This window comes from Fringilla coelebs, assembly GCF_963513975.1.
Source record: "Fringilla coelebs genome assembly, chromosome: 29".
NCBI lineage: Eukaryota > Metazoa > Chordata > Aves > Passeriformes > Fringillidae > Fringilla > Fringilla coelebs.
Window position 1 is genome coordinate 3689888 of NC_140055.1, and position 11278 is coordinate 3701165.

Genomic DNA, 11278 nt, shown 5'->3' on the forward strand with positions numbered 1-11278 from the left:
CCCCCCAGTGTCACAGCACATTCCCGTAGATGTCACCGGGTTCCCGCAGTCGCCCCTGGGGTCCCCGCAGCTCTGCGTAGGTCACTTGGGGATCCTGGAGGGTGGTGGCATGGGGGGATGCTGCGAGAGACACGGGCTGTGGGATCTGGGTGGGGTGACACTCGTGGGTGACGTGTCACTCTGTGCATGCCCCCCTCATACTCACCCCCTGCCCTCTTGGTTTTCATGACACGGGCGTACAGCACCTCCTCCTCCTCCTCTGGGGGGGCCGGGGGATCCGGTGGGGCCCTGAGGAAAGAAAGGGGATGTGCGGAGGGAATGGGAGATCTTTGGTGTTGGGGTAAAATGGGAGAGTGTGGTTTGAGCCCCCCACTTACCTTTCCTGATGCTTCATGGCAGCTGCATGAAAAAAGGGGAGGAGTGACGGTGGGGTCTCAGGGCCCTGACCCCTCTCAGGATTCCTGAAACACCACGGGACCCTCGATTTCCCACAGGACCCCCAAGCATCCCTGAAACCCCCAGAATTCAGGAACCTCACCTGTGCCCCTACAAACTCTGCCTCACGAATCCAAAGCCCATCAGGGACACACACACTCCTAACAGCCCTTTGAAAGAGCCACCCCCCTAAAAGACCCTTGAAAGAAACCCCAACATCTCTGCAGGACACTCCAGTGTCTCCCCAAACCATACAGGGTCACATCTTTGTGGGCCTCTACAGGTCCTTGGGACCCCCATCCCCACATTGTCACCCACCCAGGTGGTGCCACCAGTGCCAGACCACAATGACACCCACGAGCAGAGACAGGAACAAAAGGGCCCCACCGACCCCTGCGGCCACTGCAAGAAACAGAGAGGGGCACATCAGGGTCACCCATCACCCCAGGGGTCCTGAACCACACAGTGATGCCGTGTGAGCCCCACCTGTATCCATGTGTGTCCTTGTGTCCCGTGGTATCACCTCCAGGGCCAGCTCAGGGCTGAATGCCCGGAACACGCAGTGCCCGTCCTGTCCCAGCTGGTTGGTGGCCACGCACTGGTAGGTGCCTGAATCTCCCACATTGATGTCCCTGAGCTCCAGGAGGGGTTCCTGGGCCACCCCCGTCCCGTTGTGCAGCCAGGTGAAGGCGACAGGGGCTGAGCCCACCTGCACCGAGCAGCGCAGGGTCACGTTGTCACCTGCATGCACCGGGTGTGACAGGGGACCAGGGGTGATGGTGGCATTGGCCACGGGCACTGCGGGGACACAGACGGGGCTGGCACAAGGTGAGGTGGGATTGGGCTGCCGTGGATGGGGTCACCCCCAGCCCGAGGGTCCCACTCACCGAGCATGGTGACATTCAGGGGGTCACTCTCAGCCACGCTGTCCCCGTCGCTGACCCGGCACCGGTACTGGCCACTGTCATTGTCCCCAACGTGGTGCAGCTCCAGGTGGGGGCCAGTGCCCAGCAGTGCCCCCGAGCCCTCCCGGTGCCAGGAGAAGTACAGAGGACCTGTCCCTTTGGCCACCTTGCAGCTCAGCACCAGGCTGTCCCCGAGTGCCACCTGTCCCCCAGGGGGCTGTGCTGACAGGTACACCCCCGAGAGTGGGACCCCTGCAGGGGGACACAGGAGGGATTGGAGGGGAGAAGTGAGGATCCCAGTGAGCAGGAGGGGACCCTGGGAGGCATGGTGGGACCTGGGGACAATGGCGAGACCCTGTGGAAAGGGGGAGCAACCCAGGCAGGGATGGGGAACCAGACAAGAGGCTGAGGAGACTCAGGGAATGATTTGGGGTTTAGAGATGGGCCCAGGGAGGACCTGGGGCAGGAAGGGAGAGCAGAGGGTGGAGCAGGGACCTTGGAAGGGGTGGGGAATCCAGGGAGGGCTGGAGAGGACCAAGAGAGGGATGAGGGAACTGCAGGTGGAACTGGGCAGTCGTGGGGGAAACCAAGAGGGACTTGGGCAATTCTGGGTGCGCCAGGGAGGAGTAAAGGGAGGGATGAAGGATTCAGGCAGTCGTGGGGAACGCCTTGGAGGATGGTGGGCTCTCCTGTCCCCATCCCTGCACTCACTGTGCACTGTCACTGTCACCCGCTTCGACTCGCTCCAATGTGATGACATCCAGCCCTTGCAGTGGTAGTTGCCACTGTGGCTCAGCTTCAGGGGGGACAGGGACAGCTCGGTCCCATCATGGGGCCCCCTCAGCTGCTTCTCCTCATGGTAGAAGTACACGTCTGTGAGCCGTTTGTTGTCCCTGCGCCGACAGCGCAGTGTCACCGTGTCCCCCTCCAGCAGCGCCCGTGCTGGCACCTGCAGCACCAGATTATCTGTGGGACAGAGGGATCCTGTCACACCAGGGGCATCAGGAGGGTCAGGATGGCACCAGAAGGAACCAGGGGCCACCCAACTTTGGAAAGAAGTTTCGTTGCTTTGGGATGCTCTGGGATGTCCCCGGAGCAGGGGACAGGCTCTGGTCACACATGACGTGTCCTATGGAGCAGAGCCCACCCAGAGCCCTCGGGGTCTCCATGCGTGCCAGGCTGGGGACACCCAAACCCCCCTCACCATTTGAGACTGTCACGGGGGGGCTGCGCCCAGTTCCAGGTCTGTCACACTCGTAGGTGCCACTCTCGGTGACAGTGAAGTGGTCCCGTCCCTGCTGCCCCCAGATCTGCCCATCCTTGTACCAGGTGGTGGCACCGGTGGTCTCAGAGCTCTGGCAGGTCAGTGTCACCTGGTCCCGTAGCATTGCCGGCGTCCAGAGGGGCTGCACAAGGAGCTGGGTGGTCTGGGCACCTGCGGGTAACAGGGGACACCAGCCTGCCAGGGCCAGCGCGGGGCTGGGGACAGGAGGGTGGGGCCATGGCATCCCCCGAGGACTCACCAGCGAGGCCGAGGGTCTGGGCTGGAAGGGAGAAGGGACAGGGCTGGGTGGGGGTGGCACTGCAGGGACAGCAGAACACAGGGCACAGAGTGTGGGGGACTGTCCCTAATTGTCCCCCATGGGGACAGCAGTTCTTGTGAGAAAGTGTTTCTGGGTGGTTCCTAAAAGATTTGACGAGGCAGGGGGACATGTCTGTGTCACAGCCCCCTGTGCGCCACATCCCTGTGGCACAGACACCTTGGGAACAGGGACACCCAGGCTACCCTGGGTTGAGGAAAAACATGGGGACACTGTGGACACCCCGGGCACAAGGACACCACGGACACAGCCCATGCCCGCCCAGGTCACCCCCACCAGCTCATGATCCCATCTCCATGGGCACATCCCCACTGTTCTTGTCCCCTTCTGTCCCTGCATCCCAGGTCCCCTGTCCCTATATCCAGAGCTACCTGAGCCCAAAGGTGCCAGTCCCCACATTCCTGTCCCCACTGCCCCATCCCCAAATTCCTGCCCCCTGTTCCTGTCCCCAAAGCCACCCTACATCCCCAGCCCCACCAGGGTCAACTGTGGGTAACACAGACTGGCACTGCTGGACTTTGGGAACTCAGGGGACCCCACAGCCCCCCTGTGCCCCCTCCCCATCCCCGGGCTGTCAGGCCCGTGCCCAGGGCACTCACCCCACAGGAGCAGGGCCACCTTCCCGGCCATCCCGGTGTCCCCAGCCATGTGGACTGGCTGTCACTGGCTGCTGTGGCCACCGCTCCCCTGGCTGGCGGCTCTTTGGATGAAGGGGAAGGAAGCGAGGCCACATCCGTCCCCACGTGTAGGTGGGCCTTGGTGGGGGCAGGGTGGCCACAAGCTGGGGACAGGATGGGGACAAGACTGGGTGGGGCACGGTGGGACGTGGGGTTCACAGGTGTGGGCGTTTCAGTGAGTTTGGGGAGCCCGGGATGGGTGTCCAGGGAAATGGGGGGTCCCAGGGATTGGGTCCATGGGAAATGGGGTCCTGAAGAGGGGGAGTCACTGGGAGTGGGAGGGGGCCATGGGAATGGGGGTGTCCAGCGTTTGCTTGTGGCAAACACAGAGTTTGGACTCTCCCTGATTGTCCAAGAGCTCCATGAGATTGTTCCCTGCCTGCTGGGCACCAACCCAGCCCTAAGGAAGCCTTTTCTTGGCCACATTTAGGAACTCTTCTCATTTTTCTCATTCCCACCCTGAAACTTGATTGACTTCCCATGGAGGAAGGGGAGAGGCTCTGTCCATCCTTGGGGCAGTGCAAAGGAATCTCTGGAAATGTCTTTGTGTGCCTCAGGGTCTGCTTCCCTGGTAAATCCACCCCAGCCTGCCCTGAATTCCCCTGCCTGGGCACTCCCTGCTCCTGCTGTGACAGCCCTGTTCCCCAGCCGCTTGTGTGCTCAATATTTCCACACTTTTCCCTCTCTTCTTCTGTGCACATCCAGAACCCAAACATTCTTTCTGGAATGTTCCAAAGGGTTGCAGGTTTTGTTCAAGAAGGAGGGTCCAGGTCAGGAGCTGATTGCTGTTGTCTTTGCAGGAGTTTTGCGGTTTTCTGAGTCCCTTGGGCAAAGGGACAAAATTATCAATTCCTGCATTTCCGCACTGCTTCCCTCACAGCTGCACCTGCAGGAGGGGTCTCCAGCCAGCCCTGCTCTGAAAACCATCAAAGGCCCTCCCAGAGCCACTGCTTGGGCTCCTTTGGGGTTTGTGCTTCTTGCAGGGCTGAGCAAACCACAGGCAGGGCCTTTTCCCCCACAGAATTCTCACCTCTGCAGCAGCTCTAAAGCTGCCAGAATCAAAGACAAGGGGGCAGGGGGGACCCTGAGGTGCTGGCTGCCACCTGGGGCTGGGCAGAGCAGGGCTGGGCAATGGCCATCCCTGTGCAGTGGGGCTGGGCCATGGCTGGGCCCCACCCTTGCATTGACAAGGGGTCCCCAGGATGTGCCACCCCTGGGACAGGATCCCCTCAGGACAGAACCCCCCTGGATGTGCCCTCCCAGGACAGAAGTGCCCCCCTTTCCCATCTGAAACTGAGCAGAAATGGCCTCTTCCTTCTTTTCTGGTAAAGTGAAAGTGAAAGTGTTGAGGGAGCACAGACCAACGCCTCCATCCCCCACAGCCACCCCAGCCTTCCCTGCCCCCCCTACTCCCAATTTTCCCCTGGGTCTCCCCAACCCCTTCCCTGCTCAGGCGCTACCTGGGATTGCTGAGCCAGGAAATGGGGCTGAGGGAACATTGAACAAAAGTGAGGAAAATAAGGAAAAAAGAGAAATAAAGACCCAAAAAGTCAAGGTCAGCGAAGGGCACAGAGGCAGAGCTACCCCATGTGATGCCTGTCTCGGAAACGAGCACCCCAGGGAGACTTTGCTGGGCTGTAGATCACCCAGAAATCTGAGTCACCCAATGATGGAGCTGGGTCCCCTGTGTCCATGCAGGAACTGCCCACCCCAGGCACCCCTCTTCCACTGGGAACCAAACCATGGCACCCCCATTGATTCTGTCCCCCCATCCCTGGGACCCCCATCCCAATACTGACATTCCCCAGGATCTCCATGGCCCAGCACCCCATTCCCAAGGAACACTCTCCTGTTCATTCCATCCCCTGAAATCCTCCTTCCCCCATGACCTTGGTTCTCTCAGGAACCCCAGTTCCCTCAGCACCCTACTCCTGACAATTGCCATCCCATGACCCCAAATCCCTGGAGTCCACATTCCCCTAGGACTCCCATCCCTGAGTCCCCCAAACCCTTGAGACCCCCATTCCCATGGACACCATCCCTGTGACCCCCAATCCTATGGCACCCCCACTCCCAGTTACTCCCCCTCTTCAGGACCTCCATTCCCCAGGGACCCCACATCTGGGACCCGCCATTCTCCTGGTCACCCATCCCTGGGTCTCCAAACCTCTGAAGCCCCCACTCCAGAAAGCTCCATGTCCCACTTTGTCCCACCTAGCCTTGTCCCCATCCTGTCCCCAGCTTGTGACCACCCTGCCCCCACCAAGGGCCACCTACATGTGGGGGCGGATGTGGCCTCGCTTCCTTCCCCTTCATCCAAAGAGCCACCTGCCAGGGGAGCGGTGGCCACAGCAGCCGGTGACAGCCAGTCCACATGGCTGGGGACACCGGGATGGCCGGGAAGGTGGCACTGCTCCTGTGGGGTGAGTGCCCCGGGCACGGGCCTGACACCCTGAGGATGGGGAGGGGGCACAGGGGGGCTGCGGGGTCCCCTGAGGTCCCCAATGCCAGCAGTGCCAGTCTGTGTCATCCACAGTGGACCTTGGTGGGACTGGGGATGTAGGTTGGCTTTGGGGACAGGAACAGGGGCAGGAATTTGGGGATGGGGCTGTGGGGACAGGAATGTGGGGACTGGCACCTTTGGGCTCAGGTAGCTCTGGGGATAGGGAGAAGGGAACTGGGATGCAGGGACAGAAGGGGACAAGAACGGTGAGGATGTGGCCATGGAGATGGGATCATGGGGATGGGATCATGAGTTGGTGGGGGTGACCTGGGCCAGCATGGGCTGTGTCCGAGGTGTCCGGGGTGTCCCCATCTTCTACCTCAGCCCAGGGTGGCCTCATTGTCCCTGTTCCCATGGTGTCTGTGCCACAGGGATATGGTGCATGTGTGGCTGTGACACAGACTTGTCCCTCTGCCTCACCAAATCTTTTAGGAATCACTCCCAGGAACTTTCCCAGAAGAATTGCTGTCCCCACGGGGACAGTTGGGGGCGGCCCCCACACCCTGCACTCTGTCTGGTGATGTCCCTGCAGTGCCAGCCCCACACAGCCCTGTCCCTTCTCCCTTCTAGCCCAGACCCTCGTCCTCGCTGGTGAGTCCTCGGGGGATGCCATGGCCCCACCCCGCTGTCCCCAGCCCCACACTGGCCCTGGCAGTTTGGTGTCCCCTGTCACCCACAGGTGCCCAGACCACCCAGCTCCTCGTGGAGCCCCCCTGGAGGCCAGCGGTGCTTTGGGACCCGGTGACACTGACCTGCCAGGGCTCGGGGACTGCCGGTGTCACCACCTGGTACAAGGATGGGCGGCAATGGGGGAAAGAGGGATGTAACAACGTCACTGTCACCGAGAGTGGCACCTACGAGTGTGACAGACCTGGTACCAGGCGCAGCTCACCCATAATGGTCTCAGATGGTGAGGGGGGAACATTAAATGATCTGGGGGGCCCCTGATGGGTCTGGGTGGGCTCCACTCTGTGGGTGACCTCACAGCTCTCAAATGGTGAGAGCCTGTCCCCTGCACACAGGGACATTCCAGTAAATTCCAGTGAACCCAGATGTCCCCAGTGCCACGCGGACCCTGTCTCAAGCCCCTCAGTGAGATGGGACCCTCTTGTCCCACAGACCGCCTGGTGCTGCAGGTGTCAGCATGGGCGCTGCTGGAGGGGGACAGGTTGACGCTGCGCTGCCGAGGCCAGAGGAACAGCCCAGTCACTGAGGTTCGGTTTCACCAGGACGGGAAGGATCTGGGGGAGTCCCTCGATGGGACCGAACTGTCCCTGTCCCCTCTGCAGCTGCACCACAGCAGCCGCTACAGCTGCGGGGGCTTGGTGAGGTCCTTTATGTCACGGTCAGCAGCAGTGACAGTAACAGTGCACGGTGAGCACCCCCACGGATGGAACTCCTGACACCCCCAAAGCCCCTTCCCAGTGGACTCAGAGTCACAGTCCTCACCTCCCCTCTCCTTCCCTGAGCTCTCCCCAGTGCCGGTTCTGGAGGCTCCCACTGAACTCACGGAGGGGTCCTCCCTGACTCTCAGCTGCCTCAGCAACCCCGAACCCCTGCGGCCCCGAGCTCCCCGTCCTGCACGTCTTCTACCGGGATGGGTAGGCGGTGGGGGTCCTGCAGGCGTCCCTGTATCTTCTGGTGCCCGCTGTGGGCGTGTCCCACTGGGGGAAGTACAGCTGCCAGGTGCACTCCGAGGGCGGGACCATGTGGAAGAGCAGCGCCCGGCTCAGCGTCACAGTGCGCTGTGAGTGCGGGGATGGGCACAGGGAGTGCCCACAGCCTCCTCGGATCCCTGGTTGGGACCTCCACATCCCCCAGACACCTTTCTTGTGACCCCCAGCCAGTACCCTGTTTCCCCTCATCCCTCCCTGATGTGACCCCATCCCCTTCATCCCCCATCACACCCATCCCCCCTGTCCCTACGCCCCCACACCGGCTGCCAGCCCCTCCCTGTGCCCTCAGCTCTGTCTGTGTCCCCACAGTGCCCGTGGCCAATGCCACCATCACCCCTGTTCCCTGTCACACCAGGTGTGTGAAGGTGACAACGTGACCCTGCACTGCTCAGTGCAGGTGGGCTCAGCCCCTGTCACCTTCACCTGGCTACACTATGGGACAGAGGTGGCCCGGGGTCCCCTCCTGGAGCTCAGGGACATCAATGTGGGACATTCGGGCATCTACCAGTGCACGGCCACCAACCAGCTGGGACAGAATGGACACCGTGTGTTCTGGGCATTTAGCCCTGATGAGACCCTGGAGGTGACACCACAGCATACAAGGACACACATGGATACAGGTGGGGTCACACGGGTTCACCGGGGTGTTCAGGACACCCAGGGTTCAGGGTAACCCTGATGTGTCTCGCTCTGTCCCCAGCAGTGGCTGTGAATGTTGGCAGGACCCTCCTGTTCCTGCTCCTGCTCCTGGCTGTCATTGGGGGCTGTCACTGGTGGCACCACCGGGGTGGGTGATAATGGGAGGGGATGAGGGTGCTGGAGTGGGGGAAAGCCCCCAGAGTGGGGGCAGAGATCGGCAGCTCCCCGAGCCTCTGAGCTGGGGGAAGCTGAGCCTGCAGTGACCTCAGCTGGGGGTCCTGAGGGGTTTGGGGGGACTTTGGAGGGTCTTGGTTGGGCTCCAGGGCCATCCCTGGGTGGGCTTTGAGGAATATTGCGTTGCATAGGGAGATCCTGGAGGGTTTGGGGAGCACCTAGAGAGATGTGCAGGATGTTGTGGGATATTTCAGGGATCCTGGGGGAGTTTGGGGGTCCGCCTCCCCTCCAGACTTGGGGTTCTGGAGGCTCAGAGCATGGCAGACACCAGGGGGCCTTGGGGCCCTGCCGTGATGCAGATGGTCGAGGGTTCAGAGGTGCTCAAACTGTCCCGGGTGAATCAGGTATCCAGTGGGCATCAGGTCTGTAGTGGGGACTTGGGGGTCCTGTGGGTGGTTGCAGCTGCTGAGGTCCCAGTAAAGTTCAGGGGTCCCAGAGTCCCCTCGGTCACCCCCTCTCCTTTTCCTTGAAGCTGCCAGGAAGGCCCAGGACAGGTGAGTAGGGAGCTCGGGCTGGGACTGCACTTTCCCCCTTCCCAGAGAACCCCAGAGCCCCCCTTATGCCCACAGGACCCACCGGATGAGGGGCCTGTGCTCAACACCAACGTCGTGGGCACCAAATGTGCAGGGGGTGAGTGCAGTGGGTTACACTGGGCCATGTCACCTACAGGTGTCACCGCCCAGACAGGTCCCCACAACCAGTGTCACTCTCAGGGCCCCCACATGTGTCCTCCAGCCCTGCCCCACCTTGGGATCCACAGGTGACCAACGTGGAGCTGTCAGGACCCTATGATGGACAGTGGGACCCCCGTGACTACGATGACATGCTGTGACACTGGGGGCACTGGAGGCACTGGGGGGCATTGATACCCCTCAGGCGTCTTTTCTTCCTCTTTACAGCACCCTACAGCGCTCCTCATTCCCTCCCCCAGTGCCGTGGAAGTACACAACATTTTTCCCTCTTATTGTACCCAAATGCAGCTTTTTTATTAAACTGTGTGAGAAACAAGGCTCACTGGTTAAAATTTGTAAATGTTTAATAACAAATAAAAGGGTGAGTAAACAGCGGGCTGGGTGCTTGGAAACTGCCAGAGGCACATCATTAGCTACAACAATTCTTCTTACACACCTTTTCATTGTATTGGTTAAATACATGCTCAGGAGGGTTATACATATTCAAACAATTTTTCCTGTTTACATGTTATTGGAATTCTTTTGCTTCATTTTATCCTAGATTCATTTTCATAAAGTACATGCCATACTGCAGATTGAATTTATATATTTTATGTCCTCACAAGGCCCCCCTGTTCTGTGGTTTGACAGTTCTTGATAACCGAAGGGTCAGCGGTAAATCGCACTTTGCATTCTCTCTTTTGCTGTACATTTACTTGCTACTTTTCAATGTGTTCTTATGATACAGATGGGATCCTCCACCAGTACATTAAATCAACATTAGCTATTTCACACAATTATCTGAGTTATTCTCACCATTGTCACTTGGTTACACAAATAAAGGTATTAGCTACTTCTGCAATGGTTAATGTTGTAATACACAACACATTGTTGCTATCTTGATATTTTGGGAGAGCCTAAACTCTAATACATTTATCATGCTAAAATGTATATTCTACATAGGGATTAGGGTAAAAAGGGTGACAATTGTAGTATATCAAATGCAGTTAAAAAGTTATTACAAACCGAATTATACCAAAATAATTTGCAAAACCCAATGTAATAGTGAAAGCCAATGACTGCATAGTCATTCATAACAGGGGGAAGGTGCATTGAAAGGTTTATTTGACTTCTCCTTATCCTGCTCTGATTTTGTCAGCAATAAATTCAATGCAAATCTCTAAATCCGAGGCAGTTTTACCTGCGACAGGATTTGATGAGTGATCTCTCCTGCTTCGTGTCTCAACCCAGGAACCCTTTGCTCAATTTCCTCTCCCCATCCAGGTGTGGAGGGCAGTGAGAAAGCGGCTGTGGTGGGTGCAGAGCATCCGGCCCCTGTCCATCCAGGGCAAGGCAGGCAGGAGGAGGAGGGTCCAGGTTAGGCTGTTGAGCAGATGGCTGTGGGATTTGCAGTAGTGCTGGGGCTCTCTCAGTCCTTGGGGACAGGGACAAAATGATCAATTGCTGCATTTCCGCACTGCTTCCCTCACAGATGCCCCTGCAGGAGGGGTCTCCAGCCAGCCCTGCTCTGAAAACCATCAAAAGCCCTCCCAGAGCCACTGCTTGGGCTTCTTTTGCGGTTTGTGCTTCTTGCAGAGCTGAGCAAACCACAGGCAGGCCTTTTCCCCCACAGAATTCTCACCTCTGCAGCAGCTCTAAAGCTGCCAGAATCATAGTCAAGGGGGCAGGGGAGACCCTGAGGTGCTGGCTGCCACCTGGGGCTGGGCAGAGCAGGCTGGGCAATGGCCATCCCTGTGCAGTGGGGCTGGGCCATGGCTGGGCCCCACCCTTGCATTGACAGGGGTCCTCAGGATGTGCCACTCCGGGGACAGGCACCCGGCAAGGAATGTGCAGGGACGTTTCTGGAACTGCCACCCCCTGGTAAAGGTTCCCCCATGCCAGGATGTGTCATCCCCTAAGACAGGATCCTCCCCGGT